We start from the raw sequence: 27,977 nt of genomic DNA, 5'->3' as shown, positions 1-27,977 counted from the left end.
TCTCATTGAGTTGCTTAGTGCCTCACTTCTGCTGAGCCTGTTGTGAAATCTTATCCTGCTGCCACAACCTCCTGAGGATTACAGGTGTAATCCTCCTGGGATTATAGGTGTGCAACTGTGCCTGGCCAACCTTCTGATTTTAGCAAATTCCAGTGCTTAGCATTACCTCCAAGCCTTGATCTCTTCTTAACCATGATTTTTCACAAGTGTTTCAACCATATGATTGTTAACATTGCTGAAGTTTCAGTAATTACTCACTCTTAAGTTGTATATTACAAACACAAGGAAGATGAAAATATATCACACCTGCAGTATTATCCTTAATTTGATACCTGATGAGAATATAGGGTTCTGGAAAAACCCATATTCATAATTCAACCCAATTTCAAAAAGATCCATAACAACAGATTCTGGTCAGCTTCTCAAGTCTACTCACACCAACCAAAAGGTGTCAAAATTAATGCAAGTCACAAGTTTCTTTGCAAGTTCTTTACATGATGGGATATATTCACTGAGCACTTCAGGACTAGAATAGAATCTGCCATATTCTCTGAAGCTATAATAATTTCAACTGCAGGCCATATGGTTCAAATGACTTTGTCCATATCCACTCTACACAAACAATGCAAATGAAAACATTGCAGTGGTTTAGCACACAAATTTTATTTCTTATTCCTGGTGTACTTCAATACTAATAGTATGTTTCACATGATAGCATTCCTCCATGTTACATTCTGTCTGATTCCATTGTTTCTACCCCATTACCTCTGTAGTCACTGCAAAAATAGGAGAAAAAATGCCAAATGCCCTTGAGACCCAGTGCACATTTCACCATGAATCTGTATATTCTATTATGAAGGTTTAGTATTCATGAGTAGGATTAATAAAATATGTGAATCAATAATATATGATAAAACAGAAAGAAATTCTCAGCTTTTAAGTTTTTTATTCCTCCTGTAAAAAACTGATCACTAACTTGGTGGCTTAAAACAATATAGATTTATTATCACATTCCATTTGTTATCAATGTCCAGGCTAACTCAGTTGCTTTCTCTGCTCTTGGTTCTACAGGGACAAAATCAAGATATCAGTTAGCTGGGCTCTTCATCTATGGCTCTGGGAAAAATCAGTCTTGAAGCTCATTCCAGTTGTTGGTCAAAATGAATTCCTGGTGGTTGTTGGACAGAAGCCTTGTTTCCTTAGCAGCTGTAGACCAGCAGTCAACCTCAGCTTCCTGAGCCACATGTAACAACAGTCTTCCCTTCATTCCTGCCCAGTGTCTTTTGCTTTCATCTTCTGAACTATTTCCCTTCCCTTCATTCCTGCCCAGTGTCTTTTGCTTTCATCTTCTGAACTATTTCCCTGGCTCTAACCAAAGAAAAAGTTATTTATTTTTTAAAACTTGCACAATGATATTGAATACATAAGGATAATTTCACACAATCTTCCAAATTTAAGAGACACTAATTAATAACTTTTTTTTGGTCCTTATTGAAACTTTTCTTTTTTTTATTTAATTGATTTTATTTTTTAATACACGACAGCAGAATGTATAACAATATATTATTACATATATAGAGCAAAATTTTTCATATATTTGTATATAAATTATGTTCCTGCCAATTCATGTTTTTATACATGTACTTTGTTTTAATTACAATTCTTATTACACATATATAAAAAAATAAATAATAACTTTAATAGATTATTCTGCAAAGTTCCTTGAACTGTGTTGATAAATCACTTGGGAGTGGAAATCTTCAGAATCCTGACTATGAAAATTGGTAAACATTTGTTCAACAGCTGCATATTTCATTTATTTATATTCACCCTAATATTTCATTACAAAAACAGAGATGTTTTGGTTTAAAGCAAACAAAAATCTAAAAGTCCTAAGTAATAAGTCATTTTCAAGGAGTAAGTTTAAATTGTAAAGTTATTGACATTTAAGACATAAGTATATTATATATTAGGAAACAGATAAGTTAGTAAATAATCTTAAAATGGGAAAAAATAATTAGGAAAAAAATAGGCTTATTACATAACAGAATTTAGGATTTAATGGAAAGTCTTTTTTCAAACATGTTTTAAATCATTAGAATCTGAAAGATAGAGAAAAAATGAGAGGATAAGGCAAGTACCTATAAAAATACCTATGAATAGAAAATTCATAATCCAAGGAAAATAAAGTCACAGTAGAAACCACTTGAAAAATTTCAGATAATTGCTATACAATTATTACCCCTTCAGTTTTTTTTTGTGATCACTGTTAACTTGCCTATTTGCATCCACTGTGATAATATTTTGAGTTTAATATTAATAATGTACAAAGCATAATTATAAGACCCGGTTTTTTAATTGGTTAGATGTCTTCATGCATAGTGTTAAAAAAAAATAAAGAGATGACCCAAATAATTGGAGTAAAGCGATTTATATGCATCCATTGGGAACAAAACAAAACAAAACCCTTTGAGCTTTCCATCAAATTTACTGGTCAGTTCAGAGTCTCACCTCAGGAAGAGATGGCTAGACCCATCTTTAACATTGGCTGGGGCTTCCTGGGAGGAGTGTGGCCTCAGTTTGAAAATATACCTAGAAGTTAGTAAAAACTGGAGACTTGTCTGACTACACACCACACATGTTCCTCTGTGAAAATCTACCTGTACTCTGCAAATTCATTCCTTTCACAGACCATGATTTGTACACATGAAGTTTTTTTTTTTTTTCCACATGAGCTTGACTTCTGAGATTCCTGTAAGAAAACTTAGAAGATGGACAGATGGACATAACTTGAACAAACTATAGCCTTCCATCATTGAAGACGACTTGAAGGATGCTATTTTTAACCATCTAGGGGTGATGGGTTTATTGTCTCCATTCAGCAAGGAATTGAAGAACAGGACACAGAGGTAGCAAGCAATCAGAAGATTTAGTTCACAAGCAACAGAATCAGACTTCCCCAAAGAGAAGGAATCCCAGAGCTGGGAATCTGGTGGAGAAGTTTGGGCCTGTTCTTATGGTCTTTGAAGTTACTTCCTTTTCTTATCTCCTCCCCTCACCTCTTCTCACTATTATTGATTGGTTGCCTCTGTGTCCACACATCTATTTTAGTTTTTCTATTGGATCCCTAGCTTAGGCACATGAGTACAGAAGTATCTGTGTGATTGGCTTCCCTGATTGCATCCACAAGTGCTTGTTAACCAGGAAGTTGGCCTCTTTGAAAGACCTTCTCTGTGCCCCTTGGTTTGGACCCTGCTCCCAACCTCCTCACTCACCATCTTGTCCTGGCTGCCTAAGTTCTTCTATACCTCTCCCAAATTGAGTATTTTCCTACCCAAACTATATCTGCTTGTCATAGTGGCGGACTTGTAGTGTGGTCGATATCCTCAATCCAGAGACATCTTGAGCCGTAGCCAACTTTACTGTGCTCATCTTCTCACACTCAGGATTATGAGAGACAGAAGAAAACACAAGAAGCATAAGGGGACCATCTAAGTCCAAACCTATTTGTTCCTGGCCATAACTCCCCTTCTCTTACTGCCTATTGTGGTTAATCCTAGTGCCAAATGACGATTCTTTCATTTAGGTCTGCTGGACCCTGGTTACGGGTAGTCCAAACAAGCTGTTTAGTTCATATTTACTTCGTGATTTTCATCATTCCTTTTCATTGATCTGGATTTCTATTTGGTATCATTTTGCTTCTCCCTGAACCACTTCCCTTGAGATTGTTTTGTAGTATAAGTTTTATGATGGTGAATTCTTCCAGTTCTGACTGTATGAAAATGTCTTCGTTCACCTTTATTTTTTGAAAAATAGTTTTGCTTAGTACAGAATTGTAGAATGGCAGTGTCTTTAGTATGTTGAAGATGTTGCTTCCCTGCCTTTTGACTTATTATTTTAACGAGAGGAAAGCAGCTGCTTAATGCCATTCGTCTCTTATTTTCTTTGTATACAGTGCATCTTTTTTTTCCCTGAAAGCTTAAATATTTTATTAAATCACAAATTTTACACAGTTTTCTTGTGAGTTTTGTTATGGGGCTAGAATTCATGTTCTGGCTTTTTTTCCCCCTAATACATGGCAAGCTTACAGATGTTCTTAAAACCACAAGGATAGTATGTAAAAGGGAAGAAATTGGTGTGTGTGTGTGTGTGTGTATGTGTGTGTATGTGTGTGTGTGTGTGTGTGTGTGTGTGTGTGTGTGTGAGAGAGAGAGAGAGAGGAGGGGGGAGGAGGGAGGGAGGGAGGGAGAGATTTTACCAAATTTTAGCTTAAAGGAAGAAAGGAGAGAAAAATGACAGAACTTTCTTTTACCATTGAAGTAACTAAAAATTGACAGAGCAGGTGACAGAATAAATGCTGATTTTATCCTAATTACATATAAGAAGACATGAAAGATGTGACTCTACTTTGTGTATAACCAGGGTTATGGAAAATTGTGCTGTATATCTGTAATATGAATTAGAATGCATTCCGTTGTCATAATAACAAATCAAAATTTAAATAATAAATAAATGCTGATTTTAATTTTTTCTAATTTTGAAGATTGCAAACCTCACCCTAATATGGCATAGGCATATATTTACATCAGAACAGAATACTCAGATGAACCCATGGTGAATTTCCTCTAATTTTGTACTTTAAATGCTTCATTCACCTTAGTTTTGGCCCATGTTCATGAACCAACTTAAAATGTTACTCTCACATCAGATGCCAAATGTGAGATATGACATTTGCTGGGAAACAGATGGGACAATAGTGTATCTGCAATGATAACACAGGATTTAATAAACTCTTCAATTTAAAAATCGACCCTAGAAAAAGAAGAAGGAAAATCCACCAGAAGAGTTGGGTGAGTTTAACCTAAGATGCTACAGATTACATTTCCTTTTCCCAGGCAGAATGAAAGCTTGAAATAAATATTAACTGGAATTGCAGAAAAATGTATGTCTTAACTAAGCATGTGTGAGATTTGATATTGGAGATTTGATTCTGAAAATAGTAACATATCCACTATTTTATTAAAATATTTTAAAATAAGTAATAGTTTAGTAAAAAAAAATGAGTATTTTAAGTTATCTACTTAAGTTTTAGAAGTATTTGTAAAGAAGTATTGTTTAATAGTTCTCCAATGAATAACCTATTTCTCTTGTTTCATAAGAAGTTTTCAGTGCTTAACATATTTAATTCATAACAATCTGGAAAATTCAAAAGAAATACTTTAACAGAAGATTTATCTTTTAAAAATATGTACAATAAGCAGAATTTAATTTTTAACTTTATTCAATATATTTCATTTTTCCCACATTTCAAAATGTTGTGCTATGCCAAAACAAATTTTCCATTTGATTTATTTTCTGTCTACTATTACACTGTTATGAAAATGAACCAAATGTTAAATTTTGAAACATGTCTAGTAAAAATTTGATCAAATGCTTATTTTTAATATTTTGCTTATTTTAAATATTTATTTCCCAGAAAGAGAGCTTATTTATTAAGAGATGACTTGCTTATTTAGGAATAAATGGTTCCCAAATTTACAAATCTGATTATACATTTAGGTGTTTATTCTCCAACAAGTAGATTAATTTTTTTTTGTACCAACAATTGAACCCTGTTGTGCTTCCCACTTAGCCACATCACCAGTCTTTTTTAATTTTTATTTTGAGACATAGGCTTCGCTCAATAAGCTGCTTAGGGCTTCACTAGTTACTGAAGATGGCTTTGAGCTTTGATCCTCCTGCCTCAACCTCCTAAACCATTTGGATTACAGGCATACATAACACATCTGGCTGCAGATTAATTTTTTTTTGCAATTAAAAAAATCTTTTAAATTTGTTCTAATTAGTTATACATGACAGTAGAATAACACTGTGCATAAATGGAGTATAACTTCTCATTCTTCTGGTTATACATGATGGAGAATCACATCAGTCATGTAATCATATATGTACATAGGTTTATAAAGTCCAATTCATTCAACTATCCTTCCTACCCCTATTAACCTCTCCCCTCCCTTCACTCCCCTATACCTAATCCAAAGTATCTCTTTTTCCTTAGCCCTTCCCAACCCCTTTGCGTGTTAGCATCCATGTATCAGAGATTCAGATTACATTTGGCTTTGCTTTTTTGGGATAGGATTATTAATGTTAGCATAATATTCTCCAGCTCCATTCATTTACCTGCAAATGTCATTATTTCATTTTTTCTGTAAGGATGAGTAATATTCCATTTTGTATATATACCACATTTTCTTTATCAATTTTTCTGTTGAAAGGCATCTAAGTTGATTCCAAATTAGATACTGTGAATTAAGCTGCTATGAACATTGATGTTGCTGCATCACTGTAGTGTGCTGATTTTAAGTCCTTTGGGTATAAAGGGAGAAGTGGGATAGCTGTTTATTACATATTAGTAGGTTAATTTGATAACTAAAACTGTGATTAACTTCTTTAGAAAATACAATAGGCTTCCAGTTTCTAGTTAATAACTGCTTTCTAACCACTTATACAACATTATTCTCTTCTGTTGACAGATAATGATAACATATGATGCTTAGGATGGATAACATTATTTCAACATTATAAGAGATGTGCAAAAATCATGGACAAAAATGATAACTCCTAATTTTCTTATTCTAAATGAAGAAATTATGCTGGATCATTTATGAATTTCATAGATTATTTTTCTGCAAAACATATATTTTAAAAATATATGTAAAAGACTTACCTTTCTTTACAAAGAGTTTAAATGTCTTTGACATTAAGGAACAAAGCATTTAACCTATGTTCCTGATACCCATTTTAATGAAAAAACTTTCAAATGGGTATTACTTATTTGTAGGCCATTAGCTCAGGACATATTGTGGTCATGTCAACCTTTCCATTGGCAATGATCAGAGACCAGATAAAAATTAGCACACAAGCTAGGTGCAGTGACTCATGCCTGTAATCTCAGTAACTTGGGAGTCTGAGGCAGGAGGATCATGAGTTCAAAACTAGCCTCAGCAAATGAGCAAGGTCCTAAGCTACTCAGTGAGACCATGTCATTAAATAAAATACAAAAACAGGCTGGAGATGTGGCTCAGTGGTTAAGTACCCCTGGGTTAATTCCCTGGTACAAGAAAAAAAAAATAGCAGACAATATCCATGTGGAGTCTAACTTTCTCACTTATCATCTTATCTTCCTCATTCCCTGAGATTGGCCAAACCTGTGGAGCCTCATCTAGAGGCAATAATTAAGTCAGGGAAGATAGTGCATTAAAAATTTCAGAAAATTTATTTTAAATTTTGTTATTTGTATGTATAACCCCATGAACAAGTGCAGTGAGTCAAAATGTTAAATTAGATCACAAGGTTAATCATAGAAGCAGAGAAGTTTCCATGATGAACTACTCAGACTTTTTGTTAAAAAAAATACATATGTATGTATGTATGTATGTGTGTGTGTGTATTAAATGTACATATATACACATATTAAAGTTGAATATCCAATTGAAATCACAGATAACTATGAATTTGAGTTATATCAGAGAAGGATACACACACACACACACACACACAAATAAATAAATTAATTAAATAAAATAAAACAATACTATAAGACAGGCCTACAAAATATAGGCCCATGACTTCAGGGAAACTAGTGTTAGTATTTAGCTCTTGGACAGTTAAAATCAGAGAAGATAATAGGCAGCTGGGACAATGGAGAAATACATGATTGCCACTGGCAATCAGCAGCAATTCCTCAGAATTGTCCAAATTACCTCTGTTGATATGTGTGTTGGTTTACTCTGGAACCTGGATACAGTTACAGTGCAAGCACATAAGAGGGCTTTTCCAGGTAGAATCGATTTTTGAGTAAGATGTGATATTTGAGCTAAGAAATGAAGATAGAGATAGCATTGTCCAGGGAAAATCACAGGCATTGGTCTCCTGCCAAGGGATGACTTGGCATCTTCAGTGAACTGAAAGGATAAAATTAAAATTGGGGCCCCACCTATAAACAAGAGGGTTTTGAGGACTAAGTCTGCAAGGAGAAGTGGCCAGGTAATCAATTATCTTGCTTGGACATGTTTTAAACATTAGAGTAGTGAATAACTTGATTAGATTTATGTTTGGGAGACAGCAAATCAATAAGAAGATACTGTAGTAATTGAAAAAAAAAAAAAAGACATGATGCTTGTCTGAGCTGGGGAAGTGGGAAAGCAGATGGAAAAAGAAGAGTCCAAGATTTAAGAGCTAGCTGACAGGAGGACTTCCTGGATAATAGCAGAGGCTCTGAACTAGTTGCAGAAACCAGCTGTCTCTTTTAATTATTTTTGTACATTGGCCAAGACGTTTAATCTCTATAATTCTCAATTTACATTGGTAAATTGAACATAATAGTGGTACTTGCTCCTCAAATTCTTGCAAGAATTTGTTGTGATATTATATGCAAAGCACTTGGCACACGCCTGGTATAAATCCTCAAAGCACAATAACTGTCATTACTGTAATTCACCGAAAGTGGCTATTTGTCAGGTGTTGCTGCTTAAAGAAAACACTCCGATATATAATGAAAATGATATAATACTTTGCTATCAGTTGTTCAAGCTAAATGTTTTCTCAGACGATTTTGTTTGTATTTTAATCACAGTGTTTGAAATGCTATATAAAATAGAAAGGGATGAACAATATTTTCCTAAAGTAGAATTACATACTCATTTAGTTCCTAATTGCTCAGAAATATTTTATTTCCTACAACTCCTAGTGCCAATTTTCTCTTGAAGTTGAAGTGTGTACATTTGTAATGAATTCAGGGGTTGTACTTATAATGATTGCAAGACCTATTTCTTAATTTTGAAATAAAAATGTCACATAGTTCTAAGGCAAGCAGTCAAGGTCCTAAGCTACTCAGTGAGACCATGTTTCTATGAGAGATCATAGAAAGTATAATGATTTTTTATAAAGATAGAATTAACATTACTATCTGTATAAAATGCTCCTTTAGATTTTTTTTTCAGAAAATATGACAATAAGAAATGTCATTTTTGCTTTAGGTGATAACATGTCCACTTCTGTTTTATAAACTTGCAACTTTTAATCTCTTGGGTCAAAAGTTAAAGTGTATTATACTTAAGGTGTGTTTTCAACATTCTCCAATTTCATATTGGTTGAATATCTACAAGTAATTACAGAAGCAAGGGACTTGTTGCATATTGTCTGTGTACAAAGTGTTCCCCTTTCTATTTGTCTGACCCACTGTTCAATCATGAGAATAGTATTTACACTATTATTACATTAATCTGTCAAAGGAAGGATTTCCAAAATGGAAGATGAGTATTCCTAAGTGAGTTTAGTTGTAGATGTGCTTCTTGGTATACCATTCTGAATGTTTTATTTGTTTTTTGTTTTTTTTTGTATGTGTGTGTGAACTAACAAAAGCATTCATGAATATTATCATAGACTAGAATACAGCCTGAATTGTATACTTTATTTTTTGACTTCCATTTCAAATGGGGTTTGTTTGATATCCAATGGAAACTCTTAACTAATACAATTTATATCAATATTCATGGTTGATCTATAATGTCAATGAATCATCATCTTTTTAATAATCGCTAACATTTGTCAAAAGCAACTTATATGTTGAGAAGTATTCTTATTACATCCTGTAGATTATATCCCACAAAATTTAATGAAACCTCATGTGGAATATTATTTCTCTCACTATGGTACAAGTGAGACAACTGAAGCTATGAATAGTCAAGATAATTTCCCTTTGAGTTTGAAATATCAGATTGAAAGAAAGATCATAAGATCTTAAAGCAGATCATATCTTTTCAATATGAGTTCATTGAAGAAAACAGGCAAGAAGAATCAGTACCATTTCTCCAATACAGGGATTTGTGAGAGGACAACACTTCACGGGGAGTCTGTATACAGAATCTTGTGAGTTACAATACAACCAGACTTAACAGTACATGTAAAGGTCTTCAAAGCAATTATGCTTTAAATTTTCAGAGAACAGAAACACGTTCAGGCATAACAGTTTGATTTATTCTTAGCCACAAAATAAACTAAAACAATTATTAGATAATAATTAGTAATAATTTTTAAGATAAGGATATATAATATATAAGAAAGAAAAAAAGATAGATTGATTTAAGAGCTGTGTAAACAGTTGAGTTCCAGATACTTAAATATGGTTTTCAGGAATTGGTTTGAGGACAAACAAGGGCTAAAAATCGTAGCTGCTGGTGTCATCGATGGTCAGCAATGACTTCCAAAATACCAGTACTAAACAGCAGACACTTCCCATAAGAACATTGAGATGTTAAGTGATACCATTAGAACAGATGAAAGTTTGTCTTCACAGCACAATTTTAATATTGAATATCAATTTTTTTAGAAACCATTATTTTATTTTTGAGAATTTGTACTACATACTGAATATCTTTAGAAGTATAGTTCTGTTTTGTTTTCTCAGGAGTTTTTCAAACACATAAATAATAATTTCATATTTATGTCATTTAGTAAACATTATTTTCAGAGTGGTATTATTAAATGTTACACTTCAAATGTGCCAACAACATTTAAAATTGTTGCTTTCCACCATAGTTTTAATTCCACCATCGATTTCATGGATCAGAATAGGCAAAGTTTGCTGAAATAATAAACAATTCTGAAAGTTCTGGGGTTTACATAAAAGAAGTAACACGTGCATCATGATTCAGTTTTGGCTTTAGGGCTCAATGTCTTTTTTTTTTTTAAGAGAGAGAGAGAGAGAGAGAGAGAGAGAGAGAGAGAGAGAGAGAGAGAGAATTTTTAAATATTTATTTATTTATTTTAGTTTTCGGTGGACACAACATCTTTATTTTATTTTTATGTGATACTGAGGATTGAACCCAGTGCCCGCACATGCCAGACGAGCGTGATACTGCTTGAGCCACATCCCTAGCCCAGAGCTCAATGTCTTTAATTCAGGATCCAAGCTAAAGAAGTAGCCAGCAGGAAGACAAAAGGATTGGGAAAATTCAGTGACTCTAAAAATATTCATTCATAAAGTAGAGCTGAGGGCACTAGTGCATGCCTGTAATCCCAGTAACTCAAGGGGCTAAGACAGGAGGATTGAGAATTCAAAGCAAGCCTCAGCAATTTAGCGAGGGCCTAAGCAACTTAGTGAAACTGTCTCAAAATTTTTTTAAAAAAGTTGGCGATGTGGCTCAATGGTTAAATGTCTTTGGGATCAATACCTGGTACATTAAAATAAAATAAAATAAGAAATAAGTTTTGTTATTTGTGACAAAATGAATGAAACCAGAGCACACTATGTTAAGCACAAAAAGCCAGATATAAACAAGTACCACATGTTTTCTCTTAAATATAGAAAACATCAGTCTATCTGACAGTAGAATAGTGATTACTAGATTGGGAAGTGTGCCAGGGACTACAGGGGAAGATTAGGGTGGAAGAAGTGTGGTTTAATATGATGAATGTGTGCCGTATGCATGGGTGGAAATGTCACACTTAAGCCTATTGATATGAAAAATTAGTTTGTGTTAATAAAATATTTTTGCATAAATGTGCCACACATTATTTCTTTTCCATTTCATCAGATTCAAAGTATGTAGTTGAGTCTAATAAGGTAAAGAGAAAACATTTCCATATATAGATAAGCAAAAATGCAGGCTAACACGAGTAGTAACAGTGATATTTCTATGAAATAAATATGTGAGAATGTACATGGTTAAGTTTGTTTTTTGATATGTGCTTTGTATTTTTTTTTACATTCTTTGCAAGTTGTATTTTTTCCATTGGAAATGTCTATGTTTATTATCTCTGACATGAATATTCTTATTCTCTGAGAAGAGCATAGTAAGTCTTCAAGGTACTGTTCAGGCACTCAGCAGGCCTGTTAGGATATGTTTAGGGAGAGTTATGGGGGCAGCAATGACTATAAGGCAAATTCCAGTGGGCTACTGGACTGCAGAGAAAACCATAATAGAAGCCTCTTTTTTTAACAGGTTGTAGGATTCAGGTCACAAGAAACAGAACTCACACATGTACTTCCTGACAACCTCCAACTGATTATCTGAGCTTTTCCTTCCTTTTTGTTTTTTATACCAATCCATTAAGAAAACCTAATGCAGAACAAAAACTCATCTTGAATGTGGCAGTCGTCATACTGAATATTATAAATTCAAATCCACATTTTACTGACAAGAAAACTAAGAGATAGGCAACTGTATTGCATCTCATAAAAAATTGTTCTAAGCAGAATCTTTCTGTATTTTAGTTTTAAACACAACAATAAAATTTAAATATTGAAATTTAAATATGTCTGCATTTCTATGTGTTGTGTTGTTTCATGCCAGTATATGGATATTTGTTGCTATAAATTGCCAGAGAATGGATAATGGATACATGACAAAAGACTATGTTTTTTAAAAATGTTTAACTTTAGTTAATTGTATTTAATAATAACTGAACTTATTTACATTATTACTCTATGATAAATGATAATTTTTTTGTAGAATTGGGATGTAATATCAAGGTGTCATTTATTAATACTAATTATTACAGGATCATGGTATATATTATCCTCTGTTAAATCAGCACATTATTTTTTTTGGGGGGGTACAAGGGATTGAATTCAGGGTTACCAACTGAGCCACATCTCCAACCCTATTTTGTATTTTATTTAGAGAGAGGGTCTCACTGAGTTGCCTAAGGCTTCACTAAGTTGCTGAGATTGGTTTTGAACTTGTGATCCTCCTGCCTCTACCTCCTTAGCACCACCATACCTGGCAATTTTTTAAGAAAATAATTTTTAAAATTTAATATCATCTCAGCTTTTCTGAGAAAATTGTTTTGAATGAACAAGATGTCTTTCATATAACATTGGTTTTATTCAACAAATAATTATAGCCGCCTTCTTGGTGACAGGCCTTGAGTATAGTAAAACGAACACATCTGAAAATGTCATGATTTTCTTCAGTTCATCACCCAGTATAGGAAGGATAATGGCCCATAAATGAACATGCATAAATCATAGAGTAATAACTTTGAAAAACAAAATAAAGCAAGGTAAAAATTTATTTTTTTGCACACTATTCTTATAGTTAGTAAAGATCTCTCTGAGAGTTGTTATATTTCAGCAGAAAATAAACAACAATCTCCTTCATCTATTGAATTGTACTGAGGAATTGAGTTCATATTGGTGATAATGATGAAAGTAGATTCTTCCACTCTTCCTTGATTAATGAAGTGTATGCAGTTTTCCTGGAGTGTTTATCCATTCTGTTTCAGAGAAGAGCCCAGAATCCTTAGATGCATCTCTTTCTTCCCAGTCTTTCTTCGGAAACAGGAACATTCCAATTTTCTCATTTTAAGAATTTCTGGCACTTGGTGCCAAGAGGCAACAGTAGACATTTTTATTTGTTTATTCTCCCAGTTGAAATGTCATACTTTTGCAGAAATAGAACATAAAGCCAAACAAAAGGCTCCCAAGATGATAAGAGAGACAATGATTTGAATTTCTGAGTCATGACTTGCTTATAGCACCAGAATAGTGTCCCTAGCAAAGGGCAAGATCTGCACATGAATCTTTTGAAGAATTTATAGTGGAAGGAAAGACTATTGACAAGACTATAAGGATTTCCAGTGACCTCAGTAGAGGGAAAACTGAAGCCTAAATGAAGAATGACAATACAAGTGGAGGAGGAGGAGGAGGAGAAGAAGATGATGATTATTTCTGTATTGAAACAAGAGATATTTGAGATCATCTTTAAAGAATCTTAATAATTCCTCTTTTCTGATACTAAATTTTTCTGAGCTGTTTTTCTAATAACTTCTTTCAGAAGACTTTACTATCTGTTTATGTACTCAATATTTTTACACCAAAAAAGTAAAACATTTCTCACTATTCCCAAGAAGCAATTTTTACATACTGGGAAATAATACATGCCTAATTAAGAATGAATGCTACAAATTAAAAATTATATTATTATGGTTGTATTTTGTGTATTTTCTACTATACATGTATCAAGATAATAGCCTTTCTCAAAGAGAGAGAGAGAGAAAGAGAGAGAGAGAGAGAGAGAGAGAGAGAGAAACAAACAAAATGCATCAAGCCACATGTTAGCTTTGTTAAGGATTATCAGAATATGCTGTAAGGTTTCAGTTTAAACTAATGAATTAAGAAAGTGTCTTCATTTACATAGCTTCTTGCTAGAACTTAATAATGGGTGGAATTGAACATGAACTGAAGATTTATTATGAAGTAATGAAATGTTTTAGATTCAAGACTCCCTCAAGCATAAATTCACCTCCAATCTTACTAAAAACTCATTGTGTTAAAATAACCACAGGTAATCTCTTCTCTTAGTCTTCCTATTAACTCAATTAACTACCTGGATAATTTCATTCAAGTCATTTAACCTTAGGGTGTCTATAAAGATTTTCATCTAAATTTGAATTCCTTTGGAAATTCAAAGGAGTTATTCCTCCTGTTGCTGTTACTATCAGTATATTGTGGGTCGAGCACATAGATCTTTTTGTGTACTTTAGGCATAAAACTAAATCTTACATAATATGGCATTTGTGTCATATCCTCACCACTTTGTTAATTTTAATTTGTATCATGTTCATATTTTATAGCACCCAAAAAATTCACTGGAAAAAAGACACCAGAGTTGTATCAACCAAGCAAGTGTAATTTTCCTTTTAAGTGAATAAAATTAGTGCTGTTTTTTTAAATTTCATACTGCCCTTGGTTGCTAAATATTCATTTAAATGTATGTGACATACTTTCTATGTGTTAAGTCAAATGACTGGGAATCTAAATTTGAATTTATCAAATCAACTCTCCAGTTTGAAGATTAATGGCAGCCTCCTGTGGAAATATTCAATGATGGGTGCAAATAAATTTCAATGACTACACCTGCAATAAAAGTATTGTTAAGGATCAAAGTGTGTAAAATATCATTGTTAACATTGAAGTAACTTGTATGGAATAGGATGAAGTATTCCTGTTCAGATATCCAAAACCTGCCTTGGAATTCTGTCTAAATATTACATGTTAAGTTCAATAATTCCTTTATTAATGATAAAAACCTGAGTACCCAAGTCTAACTCATTATTATAAATCAATGTAATCATCTTAGTCATTACAATAAATGAATTATTTCTTCAAGATTCACGTTTCCCAAGATCCTGTGAAAACTGTAAAACGATGGAAAAAAACTGATCTATCATTTGGAAACAGCACAAATAGGTGCTATGAACAATTCTTGCTTTGAATAAGGATGAAAAAAAAAATTAAAGAGCAATATTTTATAAATCTCAGAAATTGTTACAAAAGTCATTACAATCATACTCACTAAATTTTATTGTGTTTGTCAGCTTTTTGTTGCTATTACTGAAATACCTTACAAGAACAACTTAAAGGGAACATATTTATTTTGAACTTGAGGCAATGTATGATATCCAACTGTGAGAACATTGTAGAGAAAAGCATCTCAGTAGCAGAGAAAGAAAGAGAGAGAAAAAAGGGAAGAAGGGATGTGTGTATGGGGAGACAGGTACAGTCTCAGTCAATACCCCAATGACATACTTTCTCCAGCCATGCCACACCTTCCCTCAGTGATCACCAGTACTCCATTCAAATTATTAATTCGACAAATGGTTTAATCCACGTGGAGCTCTCATAATTCAACCTTTTCACCTCTGAAAAGTACCACATTTCCTAACACTTGAGCTTTTGAGGTGACATTCCTAGATCCAAACATAACATTACACCCTTGGCACTGAAATCTTGTGGCCATCTTACAATGCAAAATGAGCTCAGTCAGTCTCCAAGAGTCCCTGCAATCTTACCAGTTTCATCATCGCTCAAAAGTACACATATGATGTCCCCTCAGAGACAGGATGCAAACTCTCAGCAATGAATCCCTGTAAAAATAAAAAGCAAGCTACATGCTTGTGATATTCAGTGGCACAGAGAGAACATTCCCATTCTAAAAGGAAGGAATAGGGCATAGAGAGAAGTGGTTGAAGCAAAGCAAGACTGAAATCCAGTTGGGCTAATATGTCCTGTAACTCCACATCTAGCATCCAGGGCATACAATGGCTTAGGACTTAGGAAGTCTTGGCCCTTTAGCCTTACTGACTATATCCCACATGAGCCCTCATTCAGCCAGGCTCTGCTCTCTGCCTCTTGCTTTTCTTGGCAGATGACTTCCACCAACCTGGTATCTCTTAATTCCTATGGCCTTCAATCCAGCTCAGCTACTTGTAGCTACTTTCCTTCAGAATCCAGCAGACTCATTTATTATTTTTTCTGCTTATTAATGTCATTTGGCAGAGCTTATATTGTCAAGAGTTTTAGAAATATTAACTTTTAAAAATTCTGAGCATTTAAAAATTTCATAGTAACATTTTAGGATTAGGAAACATATCTTTTGTTTGTTTGTTTTGGTTTTACAACCATGACAACTAATTTATGGAAAGCCACATATTAAATCTTGAACAGAACAGACTGCAAAAATATAAAAGAAAACAAAAAAGCTTAATTTTTATATAACATGTTCACTAAATAGAGTAGTAAATAATAGGAATCATCACCCTCATTCTGCTTTAATAATAACAATGACACCAATGTCCATATAAAAGTCTTCAGTGGTTTTCCTCAGAAAACTTCTGAGACCATTTGAACACTGAGAAACAATTTAAATAGATTCAATTCCCATTTAAGAGTACACTGTTGATCCTTTGAGCGAATTCCCCAGGGGCATTTTTCATAATATAGTCAATTTCTTTTATTCTGTAATGATGTGTAAAAAGCAACAAAGTATGATCATACTTGCTATGATTTCAGAATTTCAACAACCTTTGGAATTTAAGTAAAACTTGCTATTTGGCTGGTTCTCATTAAGTGCTATACTACGGGCCACATAGTGTATCAATCAAATATATTGATGAGTCATGTAAAACTAATAAAAATAATGCCAGGATGGTAAAAATTTACCAGATCTCCCATCACTAGTTAATTTTAGCTTACTTGCTATACTGAGAATAATTTTAATAATACTATTGTTTACTATTCCTCATCAAAATTTTATTGAAGATTAATTTGTGTACAAAAATCTTTATTTAAACTGTGCAACTTAATAGACATTGATAAATTTATAGTCCTCTGCAGCCATTATTCTGTTGCAAATCCCTTACATTTCTAATACCCTCCCTCCAATATTTCCTCATAGCTTTATTACAACAACCCTCCCTCTACCTTAGACCATGACAATGGATGACCGGCTTCTTATCATTATAAATTAGTTAACTTTTAAATGCATTACTTTTTTTGGCTTCTTTAATTCAGTATGATGCTGAAATTTATCAAACACTTCCCATGTAACATGTATTGTTTTATTTGCTGGGAATTATTTGCTGGAATCTATTGAAGGACATAATACGTTATATTCAACCATTTATTCATTAACAGACATTTAAAAATTTTCCAGTTATTGACAATCTTGAATTTTGGGGCTGCATATACTCTTGTAAACATCTTTGTGTAGACCTGTTTTATTTACTCTAGATGAGTATCTAGGAGTGGAATGGCCAAAGCATAAAGTAGAAATATATTTAACTTATTTATAAAAATATCAAGACATTTAACAAGGTGGTTATACAATTTTGCATCTCTGGTGACATATAAGCATTACATTTAATCCAAGTCCTCACCAAATATTTGATCATGCTAGAAGTTACCCAGGATAATCTCATTTTAGTTTTAATTTGCATGTTCCTTATTTTGATTTTTGCTGGCCAGCTTTTTGTGTGCTTCATGGTTTGCAATACATTCATTTTATGTAATGCCTTTGGTGGTAATTGCCCATTTTATTCAGTTATTTCCATCCTACAGTTGAGATGTTTAAGGCCCTTATATATTTTGTCTATAAGTCTTTTCTCAATTATATGTGCTGAAAATATATCTTCCATTAGGTAGCTTGCATTTCTATTAAATTTTTATCTGGAGGTTTTACCATTTTGGCTATTCTATGAGGATTATGTTACATTTTGTGTTAATATTGATTATGATGTGAAATGAAGGTCAATGTCTTTTATATCTCACATGGATATATCCTACATGGATACTGAGCTGTTCAAACATTATTTAGAAAGGTTTTCTTTTATCTTTGAGTTGATACTTTGGTTGAAAATCAATTGACCATTATATGTGACTTTATCTTTGAATCATTTATTGTTTTCTACATATTCATCATGCCTTGATTACTGAAACCACAGTTATAGTTTAAAATTTAAAATATTTTTCTTTACTTTAAAATTGCTCTAGGTAGCTTGTCATTTTATATTCAAATGGTGCAATTTTTATTGACATTGCTTTAGACCTACAATCTACTCTTGCTTTTTTAGAGACAGCCATTTTAGTAATAAGTAATAATAAGTTTTCTGATCTATGAACATAGTTTATCCCACCATTCATTAGGTCACTCAAAATTTTATTAGCAATATTGTACAGTTTTCAGTTTCAAGATCTTTCAAGCCCTTAGTAAAATATAAATCTAAATAAATATGTTTCGGCACTATTGTTGATACCACTTTAAAAAGTGACTCCATGTCAATATCTTAAAATATTATGCCCATTTACCTTTACAATTCTTTGAGATTTACAATATCTGCAGTATAGAAAAGAATGCAGACTTTTAAATTTGATGGTTAAATTCAATTATGAGGAGCCTAAAGTGTATGTGTATTTTCTTTAACTCAAAAATGATGATGATACTAATAATTTGTTCATTTTATTGTGATGATGAACTTAGATTTCACAGTATAGAAAAAATATTACTGTGTTTAATATCCTTATATGCAAATGAAACAAGGAGCCTTTCCTATATCACTTCCATAGAAGTTGGAAATGCACCTTTTTTTTTTTTAATTTCATGAAATGATTCCTATCACTGCCAGTATAGCACTCTTTTTCCTTCACATTCTGTATATACTATCTTTATAGCTGTTTGAAAAAAATTAGATAGCTATCCAATTGCAGAAATGCTCCCTTTGGCCTTTGATTCATAATACACTTTTCCAGCTTTGATCATTTCTGCTGAATATATTCATCTAAGCAAGTATTTTAAAATAATCTTACAAAATTGATTTTAATGCCAGTAGTTTATGAAACCAAGAAGTATAAAAGACAAATCATAGCACACATAATAGAAACTAAACCTTAGCCTTTTGAACCAATTGTTGATGGGGAAAATAACAAAGCATTTTCACTGCTTTTATAGATTGCTTCTTTTGAAGCAACAATGAATTGAACCATTAAAAAGTAAAATAGTCCATTGAACTAAAAAGTAAACAATGAATGTGAAAACCAATCCCTAAGGAAAAAACAGCTTTTCCAATCTCTGCTTTTATGCCTGCTTTTGCATTTAATAAATGATGAAAAACTGAACTCTAAACATAAGTGCCACAAGGGTTACAACACTGATTCATTACACTGATGTGCAGATCAGTAGAAGTCACAAAATATTGTTTTAAAAATAAAATACATGAGATATTAATTAAACAGGAAGTGGGAGGACAATGAGAGAGAAAAATCAACTCTATCATTATTATGTTATGCTAACATGTTTATGTAATTTTTTTTCTAATGAGACATTTGTTTCTTTGCTATTCAATTTACTTGGCAAGGAAATGCTAAAATGCTAAAATGAGGAGACCACTCATTTTTACAGTTTAACACTAATTTGAGTCTTTACTGGATCCTTCTTAGACTTCTTCAAACCCTGGTGTGTGCCCCTGTGTATGTGTGTGTGTGTGTGTGTGAGAGAGAGAGAGAGAGAGAGAGAGAGAGAGAAAGAGTGAGCAAGAGCAAGCGCTAGATAATAAAGGTCCATGGCTTCTTCTGGGTCCCTACCACATTCAGGTCAGAAGCAAAGAGAATTCACAAGATCTGAAACCTCTCACTGTGGGTTCCAGCTTCTGCTTCCTCTTACTATCCATATCCTATTTTTTTTATCCTAACACTTGTCTTGTAGTATTGAAGCTTTAGAATCAACCTGACAGAAGACATGATCCTTACAGAGACTGCTTACTTGGTTCCCACAGTTGCCTTAGTTCAGTTCTCAGAAATTTCTCCTTGAACCATGACAGAGACACTATACTTATCCTTTTATTTTTCCTCTACACAGATATTTTACAATATCTAATAGTTCATATAAATTTTTACAGTATCTAACTCTATATGGTATGGCATAGATACGCATGTTAACCAATAAAATTAATTATTCCAAAGGTTAATAGTTGAATTAATTATTTAAAAGGTTAATAGTTTTATTTAATGGATTGATTGGAGCTTATTGACTAAGACTTGAAAGAATTAAACTTTGAATGGTTATAGAAAATATAGCTTTTCCTTCTCTTTTTTAAAGAATATGTTATCAATTTTGGCCATTCTGTTTCCCTAAAGGAGATAGCATTGTTTTGCTTTCATATTGAATTTGAAAGAGGCCCATTGAAAAACAAGATCAATTTGGACATGATTTCCTCTCAAGAAATATTCAGACTTTAGTACCACTGAATCTTATCAAAACAGTTCCCTGTAGAAGAATAAACTCTGAAATTAAGCCAGAATTTTAAAAGTCTTTAGATTGGAGAAAACAGAACAAAAGAAACCATCTAAGTGTCCCTTGGCTGAATCATATCTTCTCTGTACTTAGTTTGTCCTAGTTTTACTAAGCTCTAAAAATAAGAGCCTGATAAGACGCATTGCTACAACTACCACCTTCTCTCCAGTATAACTAACTGCCAAAGGTGGATAGTGTCCACCATAATTAATTAGACTTAAATACCAGGTAGGTGTAGACTGGGACCTCTGGATTTCCAGGGCTGGCAGTGGTGCCTGCTTCTACAGTGCTGCACTGATGGTGTCTTGCTCCTGGCATAGCATAAGGCCATTGAGCAGGGGGCTGGCCCCAGCAAGGCCCGAGATGAGGTGCTGCAGAAGCTTCAGGAAGACTTCAAGATGCAGAATAAATTCGTCTTTATTCTGGGTGCCAGCAGGGAAACCAGCAGAGTGCTCTTAAAAGACATCCTGGAACAGAACCTGTTTTCCAGGGTCACTCTGGCCTGAGGAAGCTCACCTTCGAGAAGAGAGCTTATAAAAGTTACATGCATATGCTGTTGGTGGGACTGCAAATTGGTGCAGCCAATGTGGAAAGTAGTATGGAGATTTCTTGGAAAATTGGGAATGGAACCACCATTTGACCCAGCTATCCCACTCCTAAGCCTATACCCAAAGGACTTAAAAACAGCATACTACAGATACACAGCCACATCAATGTTTATAGCAGCACAATTCACAATAGCTAAACTGTGGGACCAAACTTGATGCCCTTCAGTGGATGAAAGAATTAAAATAATGTGACATATATACACAATGGAATTTTACTCAGAAATAAAATAGAATAAAATCATGGCATTTTCAGGTAAATGGATGAAGTTAGAGAAGACAATGCTAAGTGAAGTTAGCCAATCCCAAGAAACAAAATGCCAAATGTTTTCTTTGATATAAGAAGGCTGATTCATAGTGGGATAGGGAGAGGGAGCATGGGAGGAATAGAGGAATTCTAGGTAAGGCAGAGGGGTTGGAGGGGAAGGAAAGCAGCATGGTGTTATTAATGATGGTGGAATGTGATGATCATTATTATCCAAAGTTGAAGACATGAATCGGTGTGAATACACTATGTATACAACCAGAGGTATGAAAAATTGTGCTCTCTCTATATAATAAGAATTGTAATCATTCTTCTGTCATATATAAATTTAAAAAAAGAATTTTGAAAACAGGAAAATCAAGGGAATGAATCAAACATTTAATGCCTTTCCTGTAAGAACTCTGTCTCTGGGCAATCAGAGTTGACAGGAAGTGTCTGTTTTCAGAAGGATTCTAATTAATAAATGAAAAAGACATTAAAAAATATGAATCAAGAAGTGGTGGACTTTGAAAAATTGGAAGACTAAGGTGTCTTACAAAGTCACGATGTTGGAATCTTTTGCCTGAATACCACCAGAAACGAAGCTGGGATGGAGGGATTTGTTTGTGTTGACTGAGATTTCATGCTGAAGTCTGCAGAGCTGGAAAAAGCTGGACGGTGCAAATATTTCAACTTGCTGTCCTCTAAAGGAGCTGATAAGTTGAGCAATTTTTTACATTTACAAGTTAAGTGAGAAGTAGAAGCCAGGTTGGGGAATTAAAATTTGACCACTCAGTATTTAGGCCTGGAGTTTTGTCATGTGGTAGGTAAGAATCTCACCCAGGTGAATGGTTAGAAATTCTTAGGCTCCTCACTAGAGTCTTGGGACAGTGGACACTCGGTGTCTGTGGTGAATGTGGCTATACCAAGTGAATAGAAGATGGAACTTCTGGACAACAAGGCCATCCCTGACCTGACCTGAGAAAAGCTCATGGTATTCTCAGGCCATGACTACACTGGAGAAACTTTTGACCGCACGCCTCTCTAAATCTGTAATTTCAGGGCCTCAAAAGCATTTGTGTGCTTTACCTTTGTTGTTTGACTGTTCTTAGCCATGTAGATCCAATCAGGACATGACTTTGCTCTGCATTGGTAGCTCAGGGCCTGGGTGTACATGTAGATCACTCAGGGAACTTGTGAGAAGTAGAGATTTATAGGCCCTGTTTCAAACCCTCTGAATCAGAAAGTGGGGCGGGGGTGTGGGCATAGGAATCTGAAGTTGGTTTTGCTTAAAATTCCTCTGATGGTTATTATGCCACGGATTGGGAGGCAGCTTTGAAACACTCCTCTGCAGTCACAATAGCAGTGTAAACCCTATATGCCGTTCAGACGAGTGCTGTGCTAAAATTGTTGCCATCCTTGTTCTAATTAAGAGCGTACAACTGTGTAAATTAACGTTGTGCCTTTCTACTACTTTAGAACATATAATAAAAAATTAACAGATTTTATAGTTCACAGGAGAACTAAGTAGGGCAATGAAAATAAATGCACAAATCCTGGGTACCTCTTCAATGGTTCAAAAATATTAGCTGTACTAGGGATGATGTGCAGCTTTTTGGCCAATGCACTGATATAATAACAGCTACCATTTACCAAATGCTGGCTACATTCCAGTCCTTATTTGCATCATCTATGCTTTAACCCTCCAAACAATCCTTATAAAGGATACTGTCATTGAAAAAAAAAAGAAAAGAAAAAAGAAAGAAACTCAGCTCAGCTTGGAAATTGTGGGGAAAGTGATGAAAACCATAGAGAGGCTTACTCTCCACTCTCCTCCTTTCCTGCTCCAACCTCCCTCTGACTTTTATCCCACACTGTTCTCAACTATAGGATCTGTTCCTTCTCCAGAATACAATAAGAGGAATGTTGAGGCAAACTTAGAAGTGGAATTTTACATTTGAGAAAAGTATTTCTCACAGAGGGAATCAATCTAACATGAAGAAGGAAAGACATTAAATGCAGCTAGGTAATTCAATCAATTAGAAGTTGACATTTTAATTAACACTTTAAAAGTAAAAACAAGCATATGCGCGCGCTGCGCGAGCATACACACACACATACACACACACACAGGCACACACATACACACACAGGCACACACATACACACACATATCCCAACAACAGCAAAGGCAAGTTAATCCTGTAAGTGGATCTTATTCCTTTAACTGCAAGAATAAAGGTATTGAGGTTCTTATTTCTTTAACTGCAAGAATAAAGGTATTTAGCTCAGTATTCAGACCATAGTTAAGAGTCTCAAAGTTTTATGATTCAGACTCCCACTTGTCCCTGAAACCAGGACACTCAGCATAAGCTATGAACACTACAGAAACAAATGCATTCCAGTTAGATAGGCACTACTTGGGACCAAAGTTTAAGTGATCTGCTTACAGAGAATATCAGAATATTCTGTCATATTTTATCACTGAAATAAATTGAAGTTATGCTATGTTTAAAAGGAATGATCAGTAATTGTGAAATATCAGGTATCCAGAAATAAATCTTTAAATATATTAAATATTTAAAAATACATTTAAGGGGCTGGGATTGTGGTTCAGTGGAAGAGCACACGTGTGTGTGAGACACTGGGTTCGATCCTCAGCACCACATCAAAATAAATAAATAAAATAAAGGCATTGTGTTTATCTACAACTAAAGAAATATTTTTAAAAATACATTTAAAAATGAGCTAACATGGCAACTCTTAGGAGAAAGTAAAAATATTTTCAAGTTGGATTGACTCAAGAAAGATTTTTAAAAATCAATGGATTTAAATCGATATTTCAAAAACAAATGTATGCTAATGGCAATTCGCTAAAGGATGATGTCATATTCATTAAATTGATAAAGATATATTCAAGAATGGCTATTGCTAAAATTAGATTTACAGATGAAAAAATAAAGCAAAATTAGTTATCATAAAAATAAATTGAGATAAGGCAATTAAAAACAAGAAAATTAGAAAAATATTTTTAAAATGTGGCCAAGGGGAAAAATTAGTACAGATTTTAAAAAGTATAATCAGAAATGATTTTACAGTTTTGTCATAATGTAAAATATAGCTTGTAACAATTTACATCAGTGATAAATACCAATTTGTAAAAAATATTTCCAACTTTTAAATAACCATTTTTTTTAATATTCAGAATACAAAGTGAATTGTGAATTAAAAAGTAACAAGCCCTCAGTTAGTGGTAAATTAAATAATAATACTGATAGAATTAACAATAAAGCTGCCTATTTTACATATTATCTTATTATATCTATTATCATACCTTAATCATAACAACTTATTTAATTCTCATATCAAAAATATGTTGTAATTATTGTCATTATCGCCATTTGGGAGTTCACCACTAGTACTGCATACATTTTTTTTTTAATCTCTGTATTTTCCTCTGGGAGTCCACCATGGTGACCAGTCTATGTCAAAAGCTTCCACATGGCTCATGCTGTTGTGAGTGTCACACCTGAAGCCATGATTTGTCCTCCTTCCTTCTCACAAGCTCTCTGGCACCTCAGAATGGAATGGCTGCGGGAACACATGAGACACACTGGATAACCTCTAAATGAGGAGCTTTTCCCATGTGTAGACTGGGGTGATCAAACATTGGATAAACACCTCGTTCCAGAAACCACAGAAGAGCAAGTATCAGAGACACAGAAAGGTGAGTGTATGAAATAAAGTGAAATGACAGATGAAGATAAGGACATGCAGAGAATTTACAGATTCTGAAAATAGAGATTAGACATTCCTTGCAGACATTATCAGGTGTGTGTTTTATCAAAGACAATATTGTTGAGTTTGTGTTTTATAAATTGGTGAAGGAGATTCTAAGAGGACTTAGAGAAAGAAAAATGCAAGACTGAATTAGGGAGAATAGATAACAAACTATAATGTATAATATTTGGAAGGGATATAAATGATAAAAACACAGGGAATTAGATTCAGATGATGAGACTATTCAAAGAAACAAAAGAATAAATATATACAGATGGATATAACTATGAATTAATACATTAAAAAACATTTATTTTGTTATTTTCTACAAATAATTTGAATAATAATAATAAAATATATAACGCCTATTTAAATAGCAAATTTTTGTGTGATATGACTGAAATATTTTTTCTGTCTTTTTGTCTTTATTCCTTTCTTCTCTTTTTTTCTTGCTTTCTCACTTCCTTGCTTGCTTGTGGTCTGACCTAATGAGCATCTGAACTTTACGATAACAAGTATGTGAAATTCAGTGTCAATTCAGTGTTACTTGGAAAATACAAAAGCTAACTCTAATCTTGAAATTCAATTATTGTTTTTGATATATTTAGCAACTTCAACCATGTAAAATGAGATTTAAATTGTACAATGTTCCTACTTTGAGCTACTATAATTCCTCAAGTGATATAATCATCATTATGTGATATTTGAATGCTCTTTTATTTTAAAGAAATAGAAAAATAAGAATATTTTCAGCTAACAGAAATTGTAAGCAAATGCCTAAATGCTTAAGCATGCATTTTTACATATTCATGAACACAGGCACCTGCCCAGGTACCTTTTCAATTGTTTTATCCCTGGATTATTGTAGGTGATTCACTACTCTTTCTAGACACAAAGCTCTAGCTCATGTTTACTGAAAATCAAATAATCTGCATAGATTTTGTTCTTTTTAGTATTAGATTTATTTGGTAGTTTCAGAATAGGTAAAGAATGTATTCCTTATGAAATAATTTGTTATTTAATATTTAAAAAATACTTAATTATTTGATATTGATTTTTTTAATTAATCAATCTTAGTTTGATTCTTTAGAGAAAGCATTAATTTTATGATGCTAAGATTAAATAATTATAGTACAGTATCTTTTCAAAAACAGTGAAATAGTTTTATTAAGGTGTGCAAACAGAACATTTATCGATAGTTTAAGTAAAGGTATCCCCATGTGTATATTTGAAATTTAGCAGTGCATAAAGATGATATCACTAACAACTGTGGATGGGTTAGGTTGTTTTCAAAATTATGTTGGGACCCAATTCAGGAGAGAAAATACAAAAGGTATCCCATGTAACATCAAAAATAAATATGGTCTCTGTATGGTTACCCACTGAAATGTCAAAGTTAGAACATATTCAGCAGAGGAGAATGGAGAATCCCTGTGAAATAATAAAAATAACTTTTCAAAAAAACATGTTTAAAATATAAGCCACAGAGCAAAAACAATGTTTATATCAAAGGTGCTGATCAATGAAGAATGCTATGAATAAAAGTTTTTGACAGCAAATGGTAGAAAAGAAAAAAAATTCTATATTTAGAATTTATAAATGGGTGATCTTGGGATATAAGGAAACTTACTTAACTTACAAAAATGAAACAGAAAATAAAATATACATTTTGTAACCATTTAAAGAGAATTTAAAAGTAAATTTTATTTGTTCTGTTTCTGCTGTGAAAAATGATAAAAACTCAGTAATTTAAAACAATAGAAATGTATTATCTTAAAGTTTTGAAGTTTGGAAATTTAGAAGTAGTCTTACTAGGCTAAAGTCATGACATTTGCAGAACTACTTCTATCCAGAGACTCTGATGGGAAAATCTGTTTCAACACTTTTTTGAACTGTTAGATGACACCTGGTGGTTCTTTTTCATGTCATTCTGATCTTTTACTTCTGTCATTGCAACTGTTATTTCTGCTTGTTTTTCTCCTGCCTCCTTCTTATAATGCTTTGTGATCACATTGGGCCCAACAGATAATCCAGGGCAATCTTCCCTCTCAAGATCCTGAACTTAATCATGTCTGCAAAACCCCTTTAACAAGGTAAGGTATCAGTCACAGACTCCAAAGATTAGGACATAGTCACATTTTGGGAGGAAGGAGATTTATTCTGCCTGTTACATAAGGGAAGCCCAAAGAACTAGCATTGTCGTGATTGTACAGAAATCACTGGTAATAGAAAAATTGTAGCTAAAAAAAAAAATGAGATACCATTTTATATGTGTACTAGATTGTAAACTATAGTATTTTAATACAGTCATATCCTGGTGGAAATTTGGAGAAATCAGAATGCTCAGGCAGTGCTTCTATAGTCATTCTGCAGAGCCACACTGAAGAACGATTCAATATTTGTCAGACTGAATATAGAAACATAAAATTGACTCATCTATGTCACTTCTAGTTTTATAATATTGGGGAATTTCTGTGTAAGTCCATAAATGAATATGAACTAAAATGCTCATGGTATCATAGTTTTTGATATTAGCATTTAGAAGAAATTTGAGCAGCCATCACTAACTAAGAGTAAGGTATCATGGAGAAAAATTATGAGAAATGAAGCAGCAGCTAAAAGCAACAGATTTGACATTCAGGAAACAACTTGATGTATCATAGTATTAAAGTAAACTATGAACCATTATATATAGAAATATATTTCAATTTGAAT

General features: G+C 33.3%; 1 pseudogene; it reads left to right on the top strand.

The window, feature by feature from the left end:
* The window catches only part of LOC143407759 (protein HTATIP2 pseudogene), a 28,410-nt pseudogene extending 5,917 nt beyond the window's left edge, over positions 1-22,493 (top strand).
* Positions 22,494-27,977: the final 5,484 nt, after the last annotated feature.

Source organism: Callospermophilus lateralis, chromosome 10 (assembly GCF_048772815.1).
Source record: "Callospermophilus lateralis isolate mCalLat2 chromosome 10, mCalLat2.hap1, whole genome shotgun sequence".
Taxonomy (NCBI): Eukaryota; Metazoa; Chordata; class Mammalia; order Rodentia; family Sciuridae; genus Callospermophilus; species Callospermophilus lateralis.
Note: the sequence above shows the minus strand (reverse complement) of the source record. Positions and strands in the feature narration are given on the sequence as shown.